We start from the raw sequence: 23,397 nt of genomic DNA, 5'->3' as shown, positions 1-23,397 counted from the left end.
TCTCCTTCTCTGACCTGTGACCACGAGCCACTGAGCACCCCCTTGGGCCTGAAGCCCACGGCGCTCTGATCTGGTGCCCCGAGATGGGGCTGGGCCCTGCCCCAAGATAGCCGGGTCCACAGAGGCAAGTGGCTACTTACACCAGCCTGGCCTCTGCTCCAGGGCGAGCCCCGCCAGGCTGCTCTGCATTCCTGTCCCGCAACTCCCACCTGGGAATATTGATCGAAACCCAACGCCTCACCCCCCCCCAGGGAGTTTCCCCTCTAAGAAGAGCTCACCCCCTACACGGGCTCAACATTTTTGCTGAAATATATAGACCCACAAATATGCAGGCCTTAGCATCCACACCACTCACTCATACGACATGGTATTTTTAGGGCCCTGGGAAGTCTCGGCCATGCTGGTTAATTTCTCATGTGTTAGGTCCTATCCTGTCAAAGGAAAACAAAAGCCACCAAACCTTCTACCTGCAAGGCATGGTGCTAAGCAATCTGTGTGCACTGGTTCATTTTATCCTCACCTCAACTCAATTACTATCACCCCCACTTTACAGGGAAGCAACTGAGACTCAAAGATGGGAAACAATTTGCCAGGGTCACAAAGCCAGAAAGTGGTAGGGCCCAGTCTGAGCCCAAGGTGTCAGACCTCAAACCTAGGCTGTAGCCACCTGTCATGTCGAGGGGTGGGGTGAGCAGAGGAAGCACCCAGATGATGCATGCTAATGCTACATGAGATGTCCCAGACTGCCTCCTAGAAAGCTCTGAGCCACTCCTGGCACCTCCAGTTTTGTCTCTCTGTACATATTCAATAAGATTTTATTGGGGCCATGAAGAAGTGAGGGTGAGGGAGGTGCCACGGGAAATCACTGACCGTAGCCAACCCAAGGCTCAGGAGCAGCAGCGACTTGCCCAGAAGCAGGGCAGGCCTCCGAACTGAAGCCAGAGAGGTCCTGGGGGGGATCATCCATTTTCTCCCCCTCAGCCCCCTGCCCTCCTGGCACAGAATTTACAACCAGATGTGGTGTGGGTCGTGGCCCCTGCTTTGACAACGTGGCAGACTTGCTGGCTGGGTGGTGAGAGCGTGGTCTCCGTTCCCTCTTCTGGGAAGCAGGGCGTGTGTGGAAGCATGAGGGCAGGCATAGGCCTGCGGTGAACCCGTCATGATGGAGAACAGCAGCTCTTGGCTGCTTCACTTTGAACCAAAAGCCTCAAGCCAAGTCCCAGCTTTGATACTCGCCACTGTGGCTACTGAGCCACCCACACAGAGAAGACGGGCTTTGCTGAGTCTTAACTCTTGGAGACGACAGTGTCTCGGTAAGGGGTCGGTAGGAGTTTGAAATGAGACAACACGTGGTAATGCTGGAGGTACATGCATTCCCTTGGTGGTGGAATGCAGGCCCGTGATGCTGTGGGGCACAGCCCAGGAATATGCATTTCCCTGCCCCCTCCACCCCTACGGTAATTCCACTGCAGGTTTTTCTCCACTGGAGAAATCGGTCTAGAAAGCGCTCAATGTGTGTTTGTAGAAGACAGGAATCTGTGAACATCTGTTGAGCTGCACATGGCTGCTGGAAGACATGGGCTGGAGGAAATAAGTAATTTTCTCCAAATACACTTCCTGTGAAGCCCAAATGATGGGAACTAGGTTGAGGATTCTAGGACTGAGAAGATGACGCAATAACTCCCTTCCCCGAGGAGCAGACTTGAGTGCTTCCTGTCAGACGGGAGAGACCTGGCTGGAGAGTCAGGCTGGGGTGGAGTAGGGGTAGGCGGGGGTGGGGGGGTGCTCAGGGTCAAAGGTAGGGAGGGGTGATCCCGGGGGCCCCCAAGGGACTCATTCCACAGCCCGGTCTCTTCAGCATCTTCATGCAGACAGGAAAGAAAGAACTGAAAATATGCTCATTAAATCTGCATCTGGCACCCAATTTGGCAGGGTTGCCAAAATTCTGTAAGACTAGAATTAAATTAGCAAATTGGAAGTAAAATGATTTTAAGCAGACATGATGGAATTCATCAGAGCCAGGTGGAAGCTAGTGGGGGAAGGGACCCAGGAAAGCCCACACATCCACCTTGGGGTAGGAAAGCCTGGCTGTGAGAGGAAATGGGAAAGAAACAAACCTGGGAGTAGACCTGACTCAGATGATTAGATTCACCCTTGGAATGTGCTCGGCGACAACGCCAGCCCCATCCTGCGAGGTGGTGAGAGGCTCCTTCTAGGAGACAGGAGGTATGGCCGGTAGCAACCAGTGAAGGCAGGCAGCCTTTCACAAGAAGACCAAGAAGAAAGGACCCAGGGAATGGCTAGGAAACGAGACAGGCTGGGTTCCCCAGACCAGGGGTCCCAGGAGGGTAGGCACCGGGGTGGTGCACACAGCACCCTGTGTGCTGTGCAACCTGTGATCACCATTGTGTGTTAACTGAGCTCATGGTTTGCAGAAAACACCAGGATGGACTTGGACAGGCAGGGGTGGCACAGAGTCTATGCAGGGAGGGCCAAGAGGATAGAAGCATTTATTGGGCACTTAGTAAGCATCAGACACCATGTTAGATGTTTGCCAAGCATGACCTCATTTCATCTTCTCAATAATCCTGTGCTATAAAGATTAGTCTTTGCTCTTTATTTTCCTGGGCTTTCTTTTTTGCTCTCTTTGTTCAAAAATAACTTTAAAAAAAATACAGAAGTACATAAAGTAAAACGTGGACCAGTCACCTTTTACCCTCCCAATTTCTCCTCCCCAGATAAAAGTACCACTAAGAGTTCCCTGGTATTTTCCCATGTTGTTTCCATGAACACAGAATCTCGTCTACACATGCACACACATATACAACTGTTTAACAATTTCTGCATCAAAATGGGATCAGGTAACACATATCACGCAGAAAACCCTTTTTCCAGTTAAGAATATATTGTAAACGTCCTCCATGTCAGGACCTACAGATTCACTTCTTTCTTTTTAAATGGCTGAAAAGTATTCCGTGGTGCAAATTCACCATAATTTTCTTAAGCATTGCCAATGCTGGACACAGAGGTCATTTCCAAGTTCTCTCTATTGCAAACAACGTGCAAGGGAACACCCTTTATATGTGTGTGTGTGTATATGTATATACATATATACATATACACATGTGTGCTCAGTCGTGTCTGACTCTTTGTGACCCCATGGACCATAGCCCACCAGACTCTTCCGTCCATGGGATTTTCCAGGCAAGAAGACTGGAGTGGGTTGCCATTGCCTTCTCCAGGGGAACTTCCCAACCCAGGGATCAAACCTGAATACGTGCCTTTATCATTTTCATTGACACCAAATTAGGCTCAAAGTGCCCTTGACCGTTGCCAGCACTAGCTTGTCTCTATTTTTTCACATTTTTGCCATCTCTAACCATTTTAATTTATAATCCTTTGTTTTTTAGTAGGTAGAGCATCAATCATATGTTTATGAGCTATTTTCACTTCTCTGAACTACCTGTTTACATCTTTGCACATTTTTTTTAAACTTGGCTGTATTTTTAGTTGATTGATGGAATTCTCATCATAAGAATAACAACTAACACTTTCTATGCACCCTGCACTGCTCTAGGCTTTCTGCAAGCTTCACAGCATTGAATCAAAACTCCAATAGGGAAGTGGTAGTGTCAGTCCATGTTTACAGCGGGGGAAAGAGAGGCTCGGAGACTTCAAATGATGTCTGAGGTCATGCACGTCCAATGAGGGACAGGCCAGTCTGAGGAACTAGCTGAACCAACCATTTCATCCTCAAACGAGATATTTGAAAAGCTGCTCCCTAACCTACAGAGAAAGAAAATTCCCTCGTTAAATTTTCCCTCTTTCTGTTATTTGTTCTTCACTTTATCTGTGGAATCTAAGTGCATATTGATTTACTTACTATTCCAGGTAGGAAACTGAAGTTCACTTTCTAACAGAGTCAATAACAACATGGAATTGGACCATGTACCTTAAGCGGGACAGGGAAATGTTGAGAACAAGCCTGAAGTGAGGAGCAGGATTTGGGTGGGGTCAGGATTTAAGCATAGGGCTAAGTATCAGCGGACATGGAGGTTGAGGCAGGACCCCCTTCTGTGAAGGGCTCCAAAGGGCAGGCAGGCAGTTTCTGGGACTCTCCCCCAGGGGCAACATAGGGTGAGGAAGTCTGGGACCAGGGAATAGGGTGAGATTAGCTTAGCTAGAACTCATCACCTAATCAAAGGGCGATCTCACCCAGCCCAGCACGGCCAGTGACCTGGCACTCGGAACAGTAAAGATGCTCATATTTCAGGGTGACAGACATATGTGTGTGTGTGGAAGTGCTGGGGATCCCTTGTATGAAACCCACACTTGACAGAGGCAGAATTTTGGGTTTTAGTGGCACTTTTAATGAGGTTCTTTTTTAGCTCCCAAAACACCAGTGTTGCATGTGGGTTTCTGGGTTAGAGACCTACCACCAAGCCGTCACATGGCTCGGCTACCCTCATCTCAGGAACACACGCAATACTTTTGACTTCCTTGGACACAACACATAGTGGAGAGAGAAGGATCATTTGCATGCCATTTGCCATTTTTCTTCTGAGAAAAGAGAAATTAACGAAATAGGAAAAAATGTGGGAAACTGACTTGCTAAAACCAACATGCAGAAACAAGTTTTAGAGGCACAAATTAGCATTCTTTTTTTGTTGTTGTTACTGTTATTCAGCTTTGACCTCAGATAACTTAATCGTTCCCAAAATATTTTTGTATCGAACTCCAGTTCAGCAATCTTATATATGTGTACATCTTCCTTATACTCACACAGATAAAATCTATCCCTTATATGTACTGATATAAGTACATATAAAAAAACCATATATATACTCATATGTATGGGCTTCCCAGGGGGTGCCGTGGTAAAGAATCCACCTGCCAATGCAGGAGATACAAGAGACATGGGTTCAATCCCTGGTTCGGGAAGATGCCCTGGAGTAGGAAATGGCAACCACTCCAGTATTCTTGCCTGGAAAATCCCACAGACGGAGGAGACTGGCGGGCTACTGTCCATGGGGTCACAGTCAGGCATGACTGAACATGCACACACATACTCGTATATATATATGAGCTCTTTGATTAATCAAGCTTGGAAAACTGCACACAATATCTACCTCTACAAACACACATACACACACACACTTTTTGGGAGATTTTCAATGCTCTGTCACATATTAAAGACTCAGAAGTCCTGCAGTATATAAGGGTCTATTGATTTGGCTAGAGCACTTTTATTTCTTTCCATCCATGGCACTTGTGTTCTAGAAAACACACTACAGGAAACGCCAGGCTTTACTTCACAAGATCAGAGCCTGCTTAAAATGAAGAGTCTATCTTGGAGTGACTCCCCTACTCTTTTGAACATTAGATACTTTCTAACAGACTCGTGGTGATGGTTTCCTGTTCATTTGAGCATCTTCTGCCTTTCCTATATTTCAGGGCGACACCAAATGCCCACATGCCAAGGCACAGGCCCTCCAGAAACTGTAAGGAGATCAGGTCACCCAGACAGGCTAAGCTGTGCCTCCCAAGCAGTTGCACAGAGACGCTGGCCCAGTCGCTTGTTCTGGACTCGGTGGTTTTCAGCTGGAGGATCCCCAGAGACTCATCTAAGTTAGGTTGCTTGCTTTGTGAGTGCAAAATCACTGAAAGGAAGCCCTTGACCCTGGTCTCTTTCCTTCATTCCGAAAGACACTGTTCCTTGGCCCTGATGTTTTCTCCCATGAGAGAAAACTGGCTTAGGATTACCCCTTCCCTCTCCAGTTCTATTCTCACTGCTTCACACCACTCCTTCACTGCCATTAGTCACTCCGATTCATAAAATCATGTGCGGTAGCCCTACAAATAAAACTAGGTTTCCATCTGTCTGCTACAGCATCAGTTGAAAATGAGTTAGTGAACTTTCACCACATGTAAAGGGCATACTTGGTAAAGCCTAAAACATATCTTATGTGGTACAGGAGACGTTCACCTGGGAACAGTCTCCAGGGGCGATACCTCCCAGGGAAAATTCCTCCTTCATCATGGTTATTTGCATTGGTTTATAATTTTTCTCCTTCTCACACATGCAACTCTAGGGGTGAGAGTAGCCTTAGGGATTCAATTACCCGATGACCCTTTACGACTCTCCTCATTAACCTTGAGGAGGCCAGCTAGTTGGAGTGTATGTGGATTTACTCACTTATTTTTCTATACATTTTTCACTTTGGAATAATCCTATATTGACCAAAAACTTGCAAAGACAGAGTCCCCATACACCCATCACCCAGCTTCCTTTAACATTCACATCTTACATAACCAATGTAGATTTGTCAAGTGGAAATTGACACTCATAAGTTACTGTTAACTCAACTACAGACTTTATTCATATTTCACCAGTTTTTCGGCTAATGTTCCTTTTCTGTTCCAGGATCCAATCCAGGATCCCATATTGCATTTAGTCATCATATCTTCTTAGTCTATGGATTTGCTTTTGTTTTCAAAAAAACAAATATCATTCTCTACTGCATGCAAGGTGGTATGCTGGGTGCCCAAATGCCCTGTCAGGAGAAACACAGATCTGCCGGGCAGCATTGTCTAGATTTGAGTGCCCACTTTATCCCTCACCTGGGGAATGATCCTGGTCTTGTCACTCCATATACAGAGTTCTCGAACCACAGCTGCAACATGGAGATGGAACCTTTTTCTTGTTAGAAGGCTGACAGTCTATGAGGATAGGCATTTTGAAGGTTTAAAGCCCAATTCACTTAGAGTCCTATCCAGCCTACTGTTGTGATCATTGACAGGGGGATCATGAATTAGGCTTGGTATCCTGTATCTAAAGTAGGATGGTCCAGAGTCTGAGCTGCCTGGCTGAGCTGACCATTTCAGCTACAAATGAGATCTTTCCATAGGCTCTCAGGTACATCATAAAGAAAGACAATTCTGCTTAAATTAGTCTATTCATTTCTATACTTCCTTCACACCTGTGCTCAAATGTCACCGTAGTGATAACTTCTCCAACCATCCTACATACATCCTGGTATCCTTCCCTTGGCATTCTCTTTCTTCTTAACCTATTGGTTTCTCCTTCACGGCACTTATCCTACTTGACATATTACACATTCATGCACTCCTTTGTTCATGGTATGCCTCTCTCTGCTAGTCTATAAGCTCCAGGAGAGCACTGACCATCATCTGTTTTGATCACTGCTTTATCCCTGGTCTGAGGACTTGGGAAGCGTGCGACAGATATTCAGTAAATGACTGGATCTCCAGGGTCACCTTGCAACATTTTGCCTCCATCCCGATCATCTGTAAACAAACTGGTCCCCATCCGAACACACTGTTGAATTCAAATGGGAGAAAAGCTATTTGGGGAGCAGGTGGCTTAGAGCCTTCTGGGTCTTCTTTAAGGGGGAAAAAAAGAAGTAATGCCCTTCCTTTAATATAATTTCATGCCATTAATGTCCCTTCACCTACCTCCCCCTCCATGAGCAGTTCTGCCAATTAGAAACCACAGTCTCTTCCTTGTCCAGAGTCTGTCTGCTGGCTTCTCCACACAATCAATTCCTGTGGAGCCCAGGCTGGAAGAAGCTCGTGAAACCCCCACAGCCCGCTGTGGTGCTCCATTATAGAGGCTATTCAGCATGCACATCAAAGGCCCACAGGCTTGCCAGGGCAGGGAGATGCCAGGGGATCTGGAAGGCTGGGCTCAGTGAAGACAATGAGATTCAGCGAGGAGGGGGGAACTGGAAATTGACACACAGTGTGACCTTGTGGCAGGTTGCAGACAGAAGCCAGGACTCCTGGCTTTGCATCCTGGTCCTGCTTCCTCTTGGGCTGGAACCACCTCCCCAATCACCACGAGGGGCAGGTGCTTATTTCCTTGAGCACCAAGGCTGGCTGTCTGCCTGCCCCTGCCTGACCCTGGGGACCTGATGAGCATGGGCAGCGGTGGGTGGAGGTCATGTTCCAGAAGCAGCAAAGCACAGGACAGTCAACAGCCAGACAGAAAGGAAATGGGGGTCACATTTGCTGAGAGCCAGGTCCTCTTTATCATTGTCTCACCTCATTCTCACAGTGCCCTGCGACAAAAGTGTCATAACCACATGAGATAAGCAGGGAAAAGGAAACAGAGAAGTTGAACAGGGCAGCGAACTGCACAGCAAGCACATGGCAGAACCAGAAGCAGAGTGGAGGTCTTCCTGGTTCTGAAGCCTTGTCCCTCGCCCGCCAGCTCTAGGAGAGACCCTGAAACCTCGACAGCACTCCAGAGAGGGGCAGGACCTCAAAATACCCAGCTATGCCCCTGGTGAAGTAGCCAGAACAATCCCATTCTGGAGATGAGGAAATTGAAATCTGGAGAGGAAATGCAACTTGTCTGCGGCCACGTGGCCAGGGAGTGGTTGGACCAGCTAGACTCTGAGTTTTGGGTGGATGCAGGCACACTCCTAGAGTTTAGGCCTGCGCTGAGCCCATGGAAGGATTCCACCCACTGTCTGTGAATACATGAATGAATGACAGAGTTGGTTAGAAGCACAGCATTCTGTGACTCCCACATGCCATGTGCTTGCCCCTCAACTGTGACCTCAGGAACTCAAGACCAGGCTGATGTAGGCAAGCACCATCTGAACTCAACAATGACTTTCAGACCCCACATACCCCTGTCTGAATCCACGGATCTATCAGAGGCATGGTTAGTGATGCTGGCACTGGTCCCCGTGCCGCCTGCGGCTCCCCACCAGAACTGGAACTGAGCCATAAAGAGGGGCGGGAAGACGGCCGAACTGGTCATTCTTTGGCCCAAGGACTGGTGTTTACAACATGGACTGGACCCTCTTCTCAAAAGTCTGGTATTTGGAGCAAATTGGTCTAATTTTAGTGAAACTTTCTGTTGTTGTTGTTTAGTCGCTGAGTCATGTCCGACTCTTTTTGTGACCCCATGGACTGTAGCCCGCTAGGCTCCTCTGTCCATAGGATTTCCCAAGCAAGAATACTGGAATGGGTTGCCATTTCCTTCTCCAGAGGGTCTTTCCAACCTAAGAATGGAACCTGTGTCTCCTGCATTGGCAGGTGGGTTCTTTACCACCAAGCCACCAGGGAAGTCCAGTGAACCCTTCAGTAGCAACCAATTCACAGATACTGCAATTGTTTTTATTACTATAATTCATTTATCATAATAAAAACTGAGACTATTTCCTGTTCACCTACTATGTGCCAGGCATAGATATCTCATAAGATATCTGACGTAAATGGTCTCCAGTAACCCATTCAGCCACCCTGTAGGGAAGAGTGAGGATTCCCATATTACAGATGAGGACACTGAGGCTTGGGAGAGGTAAAGGAACTTGGCCAAGGTACGTACTAGAAGACAGGAGATGCAAACTCAGGTCTGTGGGGCTCCATAGCAGGTGCTCCCCCTACGTGGCTGATGTGAGCTGGGGACTGGGGGGTTAGAGCCATAGTTGGGGAGGCAGACGCAGGGCCTGCCAGGGCTCCCAGACATACAGCTGGCCAGGCTTCTCATCCCCAGGCTGAACTTCTAGTGCCAGGGGGCTTCTCCATATGCCCAGAAACCACCCCTAGAACCTCTCAATCAGACAGTGCGGGTATAGCTAGGAATTCTTATGTTACAAGCCCTCAGGTGACAGGAAAAGACACCCATAGTTAAACCACTGCTTTCAGTTCTCAGGGGGTCATGCTTTCACATCTACATGCTCTTCCAGAAGGTTCCAACATGTTTCTTAAGATGTTCATTGCATTATTTACAAAGGATTTCATGCCTCAGAACCCAAGACCTTACAATTCTAGAATTCTCAACCAAGTAACAATAATTCTGATCATCCACAGATGGGGTGTGAAGATCTTTGTTAACCATGACAATTATTCCCAAAGAGTGTGATGCTGACAAAAAGGACTTGGGAGCCCAGAGCCTTGAGTTTGAGTCCTAGCTCTGCCCTTTACTGGCCAGGCAGCCTTAGGCAAATCAGCTCAACAAAATAGTTATTCAAGGCTCTGGGCTGAAATAATGAAGACACAGAAGTGGACCAGAAAAGACATAATGCTCTTAGCGCTGAGCTCCTCACCTGTAAAATGGGAACCAACAGCTGCCAAGTGTATATGATGGCGTGCAGGCCCCCACATGCTGATGGGGTCTCACTCACAGCCCCAGGGCCTCAGGAAGCAGGTTGTCCTGTGTCCTGCTCTGCAGGTAAGGAAGCAGGGATTCACGAGCGAAGTGGCTTGGGGTGAGCCTACAGCAGCGTGTGGCGCTATCTGTGGTCTCTCCGCCCACCGCCACCACTGCCCCCCTTCTTAACCATTCTCCACTTGGCAGATGAGTCCACAGAGTGAGTGGATAACAGGAGAGAATGCTCTGCAGTCCATCAGGAACCGCACAGATGTATGACATCATGGTTATTAATAATGGAAGTGGCACAACAAATTCGCCATTCCTGCAGAGGGACCACCTGAGTTGTTGCAAACCTCCCACACACAGAGCATCAGATTCTGTCATGGCAGAGCTGGGAGGGGTCTTAGGAGTCCAATCTTTTCCTCGTTTATAGGGGTGGGGAGTGGGCAAGATGGGAGGGCAGCCCTCTGAGACAGATGAGGCAGCCCCGCATCCCAAAGTCCAGGGTGTTCTGAGTTTGGCTTTTGTGACTGACCACCAAGATAATCTGACACCAGCACTTGACCACTCCAAAGTGTGCGCTGGTAAGTGAATCAGCAGTGGCTGTAAGTGTGGCCTCTCCACTGACCATCAACCCAGCTGCAGGGCCTTTGTACCTGTTGTTCCTCTGCTTGGAGAACTCTTGTCCCAGATCTTGACACGGCTATCACATGTTGATGATTCAGGTCTCAGGATAAAAGTCAGCTCCACAGAGAGGATGCCCTAGACCCTAGCTTTGACTTTCCCAGGTCCTCCCTGACACTCCCCACCACACGGCCTTGTCTTCATGGTGTCTTCACGGTGTGTATCACGGGTGAGTATTATCTTGTCCGTTACTATTCATTCTCTCTTCCCACTGGAATGCAAGCTCCATGAACAGAGGATTCACTCACTTTCATTGTCTTAACGCCCAGAATGGTGCCTAGGTCCCAGCAGGCACTTAGCAAACATGCTCAGCGAGTCCCCCTGGATATCAGCCTGGGTCACGGGCATTCTAGCAGCCAGCAGTCCTTCACTCGCTTGCTCACTCACTCACTCATTCAATAAATGCTTATTGAATGTCTCCTCTGTGCCAGGCATTCTCCTAGGAGCTGGGGATTCCAATCCAGCTGAGACAAAGCCCTTGCCCTAATCAAGCTTTGACAGTTGATTAAAACAATCAACACAATAGAAACCAGAGCTATTTTGGTCACATCATGTGTGACCAGACGACAGTTGACCAAAAGAAAGTTGGGGGAGAAGTATGGCAGAAAACGGGAGAAATGAGAAAACACTGGGGAAATGCAAATAGACTGGCCCTGCCAGGGCCTCCCACATGCTTGATACAGTACTCTTCTTGGGGAGCTGGTGCCAGGCACCCCCCCACCACCCCAGCTCTGGGGACATGAGGACAAGGGCACACGCCCATCTCCACAAGTGCCTCCTGGCTACAGCCTGGAGCACAGCAGGACAGCTAGGCGTGAGAGCACGGACAGGAGTGGGTGTGAGGGAGGTGAGACCAGCGAGTGAGGGTGTGTATGCATGTGTAGGAGTGTGTATTCATGTGCAGCGGCACATGTGTGAGTATATGGGGTCGAGTGTGTAAGTGTGTGGACGGGTTGATGTGGGAGTACACATGCACATGTGTGTGTGTATGCACGCGTGCGTTTGCGTGCGTGTGTGCGTGTATGTGTGTGTGTGTGCGTGTGGACTCTGGGGCCATTACTCTTCAGCACAGCTTCCACATCTGGTAGAACTTTACCTGCTCAAGATCTCCCCTCCACCCCGCAAATGACGCATGGTAGGGACCCGATCATCATCGAATCCATTTGAGTCTTTATGTTTGCCAAATATGTTCCACAGGGTGTCCACATAAAGCCGCAAGACTGGTTTCAGAAGAGAAGAGTCAACATCTGGACGTAACTAAATGGAATGAGAGCACTGGATGAGGAGTCTGGGTTTTGTTCCCTGCTCTGCTGCTAACTCCTGGGTAATCTTGGGTCACTGTTCAGCTGTGATCTCAGGTAAGGCACTCAGCTCCTCTGGGCCTCTGTTTACTCTTCACTCAAGAAGGCAAGTAGAACTCAGCGACTGGATGAAAACACATCATGTCTACTGGTAGCTACTGAAGCACTGCTTCCTGGGAGAGCATGTGTGACCCAAAAAGAGCAACAGGATAAACCAGAGAAATGCTGGGTCTGACAAAGTTAAACAGGTTCTTTTATTGCAGCACTTCTCAGAGCCTTTAACTTGCCAATATGAATTGTGACTGGCTAGAAGGGTTATAGAAACCTTGCAGAATTTGCCAGACTTACCAGCACAGGGAAATCTAACCTGTGGCACAACTTTTAGAACTAATGTTCCACAGAACCTACTTTGGGGGATCTGCTAGTAGGCACATGGGACATTTCTCAATGCACCCTTTCTTGCAGATGACGGAACAGAAATGGTGTTTAGTATCCCTAAATCAGAGAGCACAGCCATGGCAAACATCAGCCCAGAATCATCCAAACCACAGCAACTGGCTTGTACACAAGGCTTCATATCTACAGAACATTTTAACTTATATGATCTCAGTCTTCCTTGACAACATTCTGCTGAGAATCTTCATCCCCATTTTTCAGATGATAAAATGCAGCCCAAAAGAGATTAAGGAATCTGCCCAGAGCCACTAAATGATGGACCCAGTACTTGCCTTTATCAATTTTCCCTATGACCTTAATCAAGCTGTCAATGAATACATTCTCTATTTCATAGGTAAGCAATTGTAGCCACTTTGCGGAGCCCCCTGCCAGAGCACCTGTTCTGCAGCAGCCACCGCTGCTGTCCAGGATCCCGGCCGCGGCCCCGGCTGAGAAGGGAGGGGAGGACGCTCAGAGAAAAGCCCAAGGAGTGAGAGCCGCTCTGGAAACACCCAGGCTGGGAGGCCGGGAGTCACTCCCCGCCGGTGGCCACACCCTCCCGATTGCCAGGTACATTCCCCTCAGGGTTGTACCCCCCGCGCCAGGTGCCACTCTGCAAGAGGGCAAGAAGAGCCAGATCAACGCGAGTTTCACTCACTCCCAATAAGCCGGAGGAGCCCAAGTGAGATCTGCTCTGACAGTCTGAAACTGCCAGCGCCTCCAGGGGGAAGCGTGGCCAGGACGGCCAAAGCCATTCAGCGGTTCACACCGGGGTGCCTTGTCCCGTCTTGTCCGGCAGTGAGACGCCCGAGAGGCGGGGCGGGCTGCGGGGCTGCTCCGGGCAGAGGGGCCGAGTGAGGCTGTGCCAGGCGCTGGTGTGCGAGAGAAGTGTGAACGCGGGAACGCTGGTGTCACCCCGGGTTGGTGACAGAAGTAGCGTCTGGGAAACGCAGGCGGAGAGCGCGTGCACCAGGCAACCCCAGGCTGCGGAGGAGTCCCGGAGGTCCAGGGAGTTGGCCCGACGCGCTCCTGCACGCGCCCGCGCCCAGCCCTCTCTCACCGCTCCTCTCCCGAGGGTGGCCCCGCTGCGGGCCGGTCGGGCTGCTGACGCGCTTGGGGGTGCCCGGCTCCCGGCTGCCAGGCCGCGGCGGGGCGCGGGGCGCGGGCGCTCGCTGCTTACCTGCGGGTGGCCGCGACTCCGCGGCTCCGGGCTGCGCTGCGCTGGGCTGGTCTGGGCTGCGCTGGGCTGCGCGCCCGGCCTCCGCGCGGCTCGGCAGCGCCCGCTCGCTCGGCTCCGCCCGGCTCGGCTCCGCCCGGCGGTGCCCGGGGCTCTCGCTGGCGGCCCACGCGGCGCGGGGTGGGCGCGGGGCGGGCTGGCGGGCGGGCGCCGGCGGCGGGCGCGGCTCTGGGCCGCCCTGCGGCCGCTTGGAAGCTCCTTATTTGGGCAGTGATGTCAGGGGAAGTCGCAGGGGCCGGACCACCCACTTCTTTCCATTCACTCCCCAGAGTTTCCTGTCGCCGAGCTCGGGGGACCCCGGCGCCCGCACCGGGCGCCTCTCCGGCCGGCTTGGCCCTAGCGTACCCGGCTTCGCTGTCGGCCGCTTGGGGGTTCCGGCGTGGCCGGGCCCAGGAGGGCGGTCGGGCAGGCTGCCGTCCGGGAGGGTCTGCGTCTGGGGAATCCCCGGCTCCCGGTGGCCGCGGGGAGGGTCTGTGCAGCGGCCTCCGCGGTGACAGGCCGTGTCACTCCGGGCGCCGCCCCTCCCTCCGCGCCCGCCCCGGCTCCCGCGCTGTCATTTCCTCCCAGGCCCTCCGGGAAGGGCAGTCAGGGAACCCCGGTCGTCGCCGCCGCCGGGGCCGTGCCCCTCGGGGCCCCGTCTCGGCTGCACCCGGCCCGGCGGGCGTCCATTGCCGTCCCCAAAGTGCCAGGTCCCCGCCTTGCTCCCCCGGGTGCCAGCCCCGCTCCGGGAAGCCCGTGCCTCCCAAGGCGGGAATATGCCTTCGCAAGTGCTGGGCGGGGCGGGCCTGGCCGGGCTCCCTGGGCTCTAGCCTGGGGGTGGGGGTGGGGATGAGGGCTCCCCGGGGCTTCCCAGTGGCCTGACTTGGCCAGAAGCTACCGGATCCCAAGGCTCGGGACCTGAGTCACACTGGTCCACCTTTGCGCCAGCGCCCACCAGGGCCCCCGCTGGCCTGCTTCCCGAGGGAGCAGAACGGCCACCAGGATCTGTATTTTACAGCTGCGGCACACTGAGGTTCTGACTTGTCAGGTGACTTGCCGGAGGTTAATTCTGCTGAACCTGGACTGACCCTGGGTTTGGCTGACTCCAGGCCTGGCCTCTGCTTAGCCTCAAAAGGTTGTGGGGCCTGGGACCAAAGTTAGGACAAGAGTCAGGCGAACAGAGTGCCTAGAGCGCCATCTGAAGAGGCACTCCCTCTCCAGGTCACAGAAGTTCAAGGACCCACAGGGTGACTGACAGGCTGACCTTGGGGAAGCTGACCAGGGCTTCCAAAAAGGCCTTGAGGCCCCAGGCTTCCTCTGGCTCCGAAGTGATGGCCTAAATTCAAGACCCTGCCTGTCATAGGGAGTGGGCTTCCTCTATGCCCAGGGGACAAGCTAGTGGCCCTGGGGATTTCTGTGCCTTCTCCATACAACAGCTTTCAGCAGAGTCTCTTCCCTCTCTCCAAAGCCAGGGTAGAGCAAGCAAGCCCCTCCCCGACCACCAGCTTTAACAGAGGAACGGCAGCTTCCACAGGGGAACCTCACTCCTAGGTGCCTGCAGGAGGAAACCACAACTCCATGGCCTGCAGGGGGTGGAGGGAGGTGTGATCACAGCTGGACACTCACTGTGCCTGCGCACTCATGCACACAACTGCACACCGGCTGGCCAGTTGCCAAGGCTCCCAGCTGTTCTGTTGATCACCACCACTTCAGCCGCCACCCCCACCCCCCAATCTTCCAGTAGCGCCCAGAGCTCCATCTCAGCTCCAATTGGGTCATCCTCTTTCTGACAAAGCTCCAAAGGGAAGGGCCACACTCTGATCTGGCACGCAAGGCCCCCTCAACCAGCTGCATCTCCCATGGTTTAACTCTCCATGTCCTTTTCCAACACTCTGTCCAACCTTCCACCAGCATTCACTTTTGGGGGGTCTTTGGATAGATTTTCCATTGTCTGAAATGCCCTCTCTACCCATCCTGTGTCCTTCACACCCTGAATGAAGCCTGCCTTTGACATAGTCTTCCTCTTAATGGGCTTCCCTGGTGACTCAGAGGGTAAAGCATCTGCCTGCAATGAGAGAGACCTGGGTTGGATCCCTGGGTCGGGAAGATACCCTGGAGAAGGAAATGGCAACCCACTCCAGTGTTCTTGCCTGGAGAATCCCATGGTTGGAGGAGCCTGGTAGGCTACAGTCCATAGGGCCACAAAGAGTCGGAAACGACTGAGCAACTTCACTTTCCTCTTAATGAGGGCAAGTGAGACAAGGTACCCCATGGAACAAGACCTTGCCCCTCACTCCACTCCTGTCCTTCCCTCTCTGCCCTGCTTACTGTCCCTGGCTGGGAGCAGCTCCAGGTGGGAACAAGTGGGTGTCTCATTATAATTCATTTGCCTGGAGGGGTGACATTTGGTCACAGGCAGAAAGGCTCAGGTAACAGGCTTGTTCCTACCCCAGGATGAGTACCCTCTCCACCTTTGAGAGATGGCCCTGACCCCACTGCAAGCTCCCAGTGGATTTAGTCAACCTCCTTTGTTGCCACTGGCAGCTCAATGCTTCCTGCCTCTAGAAACATGCCCATCACCCCAAGCTGCAGTCAGCTGAGAGAGACCTCCCCTCTTTCCAGTCTGGAAGCTGCCAGGAACTTTCCATCTTGGGTCTTCTTTCCCACCAAGACTGAGAAGTCTACAAACGTTTGTTAAGTGAATGAATGATCCTGGGGGGCCGAGGGGAGCAAATGGAAAGATAAACTAACCAAAGGAGTGGCAGAATTGATCCAATTCAGAGCTGCAACTGAGGTTCAGGGGCCCTGGCTAGGGGCCTGGGGTGGAAGGTGGGTTCTCAACTGGACTGGATGCTTAGAAAGTGGGCCAGTGGGCCAGCCCTGCAGAGGCTGCCCTGACAAGGCCCTTTCCTTGGACTGCTCCTTTGTTCCAGTTTTCTGTGGCTTGGGATTTGTCTTCCCCCTCCCTTCTCTCAGTAAACTTCTGTGCCACCCCATCAAGGCAGGCTGGGACATTCCCATCCCAACCTTCAAATATATAGTCTAGACTGGCTATAGCAAAGTAGAAAAGAAGGCATGAGAAAGGTGTTTTATTGAGTACTTTCATCGTGCCAGACACAGTCACTCTGGATTTTCTGAAACTCCCCCCAAAGACCCTGCTTTTTACCCCTCAAGTCACACTTCCCAGCTGGTAGCCATCCTCCAGGCCAGGAGTGTCAACCGAGAAGCCTTCACTCAGCTTCTCCTTCAACCAAAGCTCCCAATCTCCTGTCTTGAGATTCAGTTTCCATCCCAGTTCTGGTGCCAGTTCTCACCAAAGGCCAGAAGGTCTTCAAGACTCCAGCCTCAGAGCTCAGGGATATGGGATGCAGGCAGGCAGCCCTGCTTCAAGGTAAGAAGCCTGAGTCCAACTCTGCTCTGTGAGCCACCTCCCCTGCCCTGGGGCCCCAGGCACCTCTCCCACCTTGCAGCTGGATGGGCCCCAGGTGAGAAGGCAGGTGGTGCCAGGTGCCAGTCCCTTCCTATCAGCCCTTCCCCTGCATATAGCTGGGCCAGGTCTTGAGAAATTCCCAGAGCCTGGCCCTGGGGGCTTTCCTACATTCCTTCATTCCTCAAACATGAATCAGGCTCCTTCTCTGTTCTGGGAACGTGCAACACACACACAAACCTGTGTGCTAGGAGCTCCATCCAGGGATGGAGACTAGCAGGTAAACAGATCATCCCAGTACAACTTGCTAAATGCTACAGCGCTGTTTGCCAAGCCTGGGGCAGAGCAGGGGCACATGAGGTGAGAGATAAGATTCATTCTACTTCTGGGGCTACAATTCAGGGAGATTGTGGTCCAGGTGTCCCAGGCTAGATTGCTGAACGCTTGTTTCCATAGAAACAGTACACCACACACACACACACACACACACTGGGCTTGGTTCTGCTGTGAAGCCAATATCACGCTGTAGAGAATTTATAGACTAAAAGAGATTGGAGCAGAGGAGATGGTTGGCATTGGATCTGTCGTCTAAGAGGCTGTCTCTGTGAAATTTTCTTTCCAACTCCTAACAACCAAATTACAGACACAGTTTTGGAACACACCACGATTCCAAAAGGCTGGGGACTGCCATGGTCTTGGGAGAGCTTTCAGGGTGGAGCTAAGCACCCTGCCCAGTAGGCTTTCCAGGTACTGTATGTTTGGGTCTCATACTTACTTACCATCCTCCCCTTCTCCACCTCCTTTCCTCCATGGCTCTGATTCCCTGGACTCGCATGCTTTGTGTTGTTTTACTGTTTGTTGGTGTGTGTGTGTGTTTGCTGGGTGCTCTCTTGATAGATCTGTTACATCAGTCCTCACTTCTCACAGAGGTAGCCATCTCCCTCCTGGGACAGAGGCTGAGGGACTCTTACAGTTTATGGAGATCACCTCCAGGGGTCCCAGAGGACTCAGCCCCAACCTCCCTTCCCAGCCTGAGAGCGGTGTTTCCGGCTTTCTGTCTCAGTCAGGTACTCACTTCATCCTTCATCTGATGCTGTGGGTAACAGCATGGGCCTCGGAGCCACATGGATCTGGCTTCAGCTCCCAGCCACACTTACTGTGTGATCTTGGGCATGTTTACATGATGTCACTGATCTTGACTTCCTTATCCTAAAGAACTGCTGTGAAGATGTGACAAGAAACTGCAATAGGGCCCTTGATGGAGTATCCAGCACCTAGTAGGTGCTCAATAAATGGAAGTAACGGTTGCTTTATATTGTCACTCAGAATCCTGCTCCTTTTTTAATTATTGTTTATCCTCATTAGTGGGGACACCCATCATCCCAAGCCTGAACCAGAATCCCTTCTGCATTCTTGCTGCCCCAGTCCAGGCCACCATCACCTCCCAGTTACAACAGCCTTCTGCCTGGTCCCCCTGCCCATCTCCTGCCCTCCCCCCGCCCCCTGTATCCATTCTCCACATAGGCAGAACTCTCTAAGACAAATTCAAGTGGGTACCTGTTCAGCTAACTTACCCTATTAGTGCCTCTTTTAACAGCTTCAGTTCACCTACCCAAGCCTACCTCTCTCTGCACACCCCCCCCCCCCCATGCTCCCATCATACAGAACTGCTCACTGTTTCTAAACCTGCCAAGTGCATTTTGCGCATTCAGTCCTCAGTAATGTTCCCCTCATTCATATTGCTTGGCTGGCTCCCATCCAGCCTTCCAGGTCAGCTCAGAGGCCACTTCCCTTGTGAAAGCCTCTTGGGTCCCCCAGCTGGCATTGGCTGCTTCCTTCTCCATGAACCTCCAGCATGTGGAACAGATGTTCTGGCTTGTGCCCCACAATATGCAGTCATGTCAATGATGTATCTCTTGCCCCTTTAGTTTCTGCAGCTCCATGCACAACCACTTCTTATTCAGTGTCAGGAACGTCACAGGTATGCAGAGCACACCCAGGATAGACTTATGTGCCACTGGCCGTCCTATCCAGTAGGCAACTACAAGAGGCCACGTGTCCTCCAGGCCACTGACTAGTCTTTCCCAGATGACAAAAATGTCCTCTTTTCCTACACTTCAGACTGAGGCTTTGGCTCAACCTGAATCCCAGGTCTGCCTCATTCTGGCTTTCTACCAGCATTTCCCGGGGACTCCCGCAGGGCCCATTGAATCCCAGGTGGGGAGGGTGGGGCCTTTGGTTCCAGGAAATCAGATTAGTCACTCCTTCTGGCAGCTGTGAGAACAGGTTTTCCCCAAGCCTAGGGGCCGACTTGCAAGATCATCAGTAACAGGTACTATTTGCTCTGAGTATGGCTTCATGTCTGCCAATGGGAGGTTCATCAGGACAGCATCAGCTTCTGAGGCTTGGATTAAGACAGTGTGTGTGCACGTCCTGGCTCTGACACTTACTAGCTGCTTAACTCCCCTGAGTCTCAGTTTTCACAGCTGTATAATGCGGAGGATAACGCATCTCAGGGAAGGATGATGAAGAGCAAATGAGAGCTGATGAAATTAGAGTCAGTGTATTGTGAGTATCAAGCAGCTGGCCTGTAGTAGATGCTCAGTAAAGACAGCCCCCTCCCCCCACCCCCATTCAAGCTCTTTGGAGGGTATCCTGATGCATGAGACTCAGTCATTGACAGTAGCTCATAAAGTGAGGGAAGGGAGGAAATGAGAATTTAATCAGGCCCCATAAACATTAAGGCAAGATAACCCGTAGCAGGTCTGACAAGAAAAAGTTTCAAGAGCAGCAAGAAGAATAGGAAAGTTCTGGGATGGCCATAAAAACATCTCCCCTTGTGTGACTTTTATCCTGCCTATATGGCCAGCAGAATCTGAGGGCCTGGGGATGGGCAGGGGGTGGTCAAGAAGCAGCCCCCAGGCAGGACCAGTGATGGGGCCTGTGCCTCTGCCAGTCTGGTTCCCGAGAGGACTTGCACACTCAGAAAATAATTGCAATAACAGTGAATAAAAGCAATGGATGATGCAGAAGGGATGGGAAAGAGAGATATGTCTGAGAAAGCCTGGGGCCTGTCCTGAAAGCTAATTTTTGTTAGATGAAAGCCTCCATCTAACAACAATAAAGAAATCTAGAAATGGTCTCGCTCCACCCCTGTTCAGGCTCCCTTCCATTGTGGTCTTTCTGCTCTCTCAGCGCAGGTGGTGAGAACCCCAAACCTCCATCCTTTGGTCTTGGAGTCCTCCTACAAGGAGGGCCTGGTCTGATCTAGATCATTCACTAGTTCCCTAAATGCAACAGGAATTTTCACATTCCATGCCTTTGCTCATACTGTTCCCTCTACCTGAAATGCCCTTCCTTCTTCCCTTAGACTGCCATCCACCCTTCCCCTTCAGCTCTCCTATTAACTCTCCTTGACTATTTAGTGAACTCCTCCTATAAAGCCTCCTTCGAATGTTCTATTTTTTAATTTTTTTTCTGATCAGCTCCTACCCTCAGTAGAATTAAAAGATCACCTCCGTCAATGTTCCTGTAACTTGCTTTGCACACATCATCAGAGCATCTATCATGTAATAACAAAGCATTTGTCTCACGTCCCCACTAGGTTGGGAGAGCTCCAGGGGTCTATGCCTGGAAATGCCTGATATATAGAGCACCTGGACGGCTTCCTTCCATACCTTCCAGAACTGGGGAACACAGCAGCATCTTCTATTCTGCCTGGGTGTGTGGACGGAGCCCTGTTGATCCCTTGGGAGCTTCAGACTTTTAAAGCAATCAGCCATGCTCCTGCTAGCCTGAAAACGAGCCCTCTGAGGACTGTCTCCCCCAGGACTTCCTGTTGACTTTGTGCAGTCTGCCCTCAACCCTACCCTGAATCTGACTGGATGAGAATCCCAGAGTATCCTGGGGCACCTAGTGGGTACCACATAGAAGGAGCTGAGTCTGGGGAGTGTGGGAGCGGAGGCAATGTCTTCAAGGGTGGCAGACCAGAAGCACTGGGGACCTGGGGAGGGAAGGGTGGGCACGTGGATTTGGTGGGGTCAACAGCAATCTGGAAGTGGGGAGGATGATGTTATGGTTAATTTTATGTGTTAGATTGGCTGGGCCATCAAATTCTGGGGTGCCCAGAATTTGGCTGAACATCAGGGTGTTTCTATGAGGCTGTTTCTGGATGAGATTATCATTCAATTTGACAGACTGGGTGGAGCAGATTGCCCTCTCCAATGTGGGGGGCCTCATTCAATCCATTGAAAATCTGAATAGAACAAAAAGGCTGAGGAAGAGGGAACTCCTTGGCTGCCTGACTGACTGAACTGGGACACTGGTTTCCTCCAGCCTTTGGACTTAGACTGAAACATCAGCTCTTTTTGAGTCTCCAGCCTAGAGGCTTTCAGACTGAAACTTATACCAGCGGCTCTCCTGGGTCTCCAAGTTGCCAACAGCAGATCTCGGGACTCCTCAGTGTCTGTAATCACATAGTCAATCCTTATAATAAGTCTCAGTCTCTCTCTTGTGTGTGCCTATACTTTATATGAAAGAAAGGTATTCCCTCAGTCGTTTGTGTCCAATTCTTTGTGATCCCATGGACTGTAGCCTGCCAGGCTCCTCTGTTGATGGAACTCTCCAGGCAAAAGTACTGGAGTGGGTTGCCATTTCCTTCTCCAGGCGATCTTCCTGACCCAGGGATTGAACCCGGTCTCCTGCAAAGGAAGGTTCTTTATCCTTTGAACCACACTATTTCTGATATATATATGTGTATATGTGTGTATATCTTATGTTCTGATTCTCTAGAGAACTCTAACTAATACAGAAGGTGAAGGTATAAATTTCCCAAATCTCAGGAGGGTCCCACATTTGCTTCTCTTTGTCCGACAACTCTCTAATAAATGGGCATTTCCTACCTTCCTCACATTGGAGTTGGCCTAATTATCCTAGGAGAGCCTCCTTGCAGCTGGGGACACAAGCTGTCACTCCTCTGGGGACCCCCAGCACTCAGTACGGGCCTAGAGCCCAGTGGGTTCTCCATGTGCTAGCTGAACAAAACAGACACCTTATACTGATTTGAGTCAGTTCAGTTCACTTGCTCAGTCATGTCCAACTCTTTGTGACCCCATGGACTGCAGCACGTCAGGCTTCCCTCCATCACAAACTCCCAGAGCTTGCTCAAACTCATGTCCATCGAGTTGTGATGCCATCAAACCATCTCATCCTCTGTCGTCCCCTTCTCCTCCTGCCTTCAATCTTTCCCAGGATCAGTGTCTGTTGGGTAACTTTTGATTCATTTGGGCACAATCACACCTGTTCCTTCATGTCATCGCCAAGGCTCTACGAGATGCAGGAGAGGGACCATCAATCCCTGTTGCCAGATGAGCAAATGGAGGCCCAAAGAGGGCCTAGAGGTAGCCCCAGTAGTAGAGGGGCCAAGGAAGGATGCAGCCCTGGGTCCAGGTGGGACCTCATCTGAACACAAGCAGCCTCTAACAGATGCTCAGTGAACACCTCATATAGGCGAGGCCCTATTCTGGGGACTTAAGAATAAGTACCTCGGTGAACAAAATGGACGAAAATCCCTGCTCTGTAGAACTTATATTCTAGAAGGAAGAGCCAGACAGTAAAGAAACTGAATAAATAAGTGAGTCATATAACATGTTAGCAGGAAGTATATACTGTGGAAAGTACAAGGTAGAACAGAGTTAGGGAGTCAGGAATGCAGGGGTGGGAGATGGGTCACGGATTTAAATAGGGTAGTTAAAGTAAGCCTCATTGAGATGGTGGCATTTGAGCAATGACTTGAAGCAGGTGAAGACTGAGTCCTGTACACACTGGCGGAAGATCTTTACAGGCAAAGAGAACAGCCAATGCAAAGACCCTGAGGTGAGAGAGTGTCAGGCATATATGAGGCCTGGTAGGCCATTGTGAGAACTGTAGCTTTTGGAGAAATAAAGGCTAGGGCTGGGGGCTGGGCCCCCTCAGCAGGTTTCCAATGGGTACCCCTCTTCCCAGAGAGCAGGACCCAGCTTGGGATGGCAATGAAAGAGTTTGAGGATGTCTGTAAGGAGGAGGGAACAACGAAGAAGAGGCCCAAAGAGGTTTTCCTTGATTATCACCTTCCTCTGCTTCAGCCAGACAACTGGTGACTTTACTTGCATCATTCCTATGGGCCTTGTCTTCTTGCTGCTGGAATTTGATGTTGGGTTCCAGAGCA

At 51.0% G+C, this 23,397-nt stretch overlaps 1 protein-coding gene across 8 annotated transcripts in view; it reads right to left on the bottom strand.

Moving 5' to 3' along the window:
- HIVEP3 (HIVEP zinc finger 3) overlaps nucleotides 1–23,397 on the bottom strand; it is a 533,699-nt gene that overhangs the window by 120,454 nt on the left and 389,848 nt on the right. Inside the window, exon 1 of one of the 8 annotated variants that reach the window (XM_043877703.1) lies at nucleotides 13,730–13,851. The exons of the other annotated variants lie outside the window; for them this stretch is intronic. The gene's annotated coding sequence lies outside the window, so the exon portion shown is untranslated. Of the gene's footprint in view, nucleotides 1–13,729; nucleotides 13,852–23,397 lie in introns of those variants that run through there. 8 annotated transcript variants of the gene reach the window in all.

The sequence above is a fragment of the Cervus elaphus genome, chromosome 20 (assembly GCF_910594005.1).
Source record: "Cervus elaphus chromosome 20, mCerEla1.1, whole genome shotgun sequence".
Classification (NCBI taxonomy): domain Eukaryota; kingdom Metazoa; phylum Chordata; class Mammalia; order Artiodactyla; family Cervidae; genus Cervus; species Cervus elaphus.
This window is presented reverse-complemented; position numbering and strand designations above follow the sequence as displayed.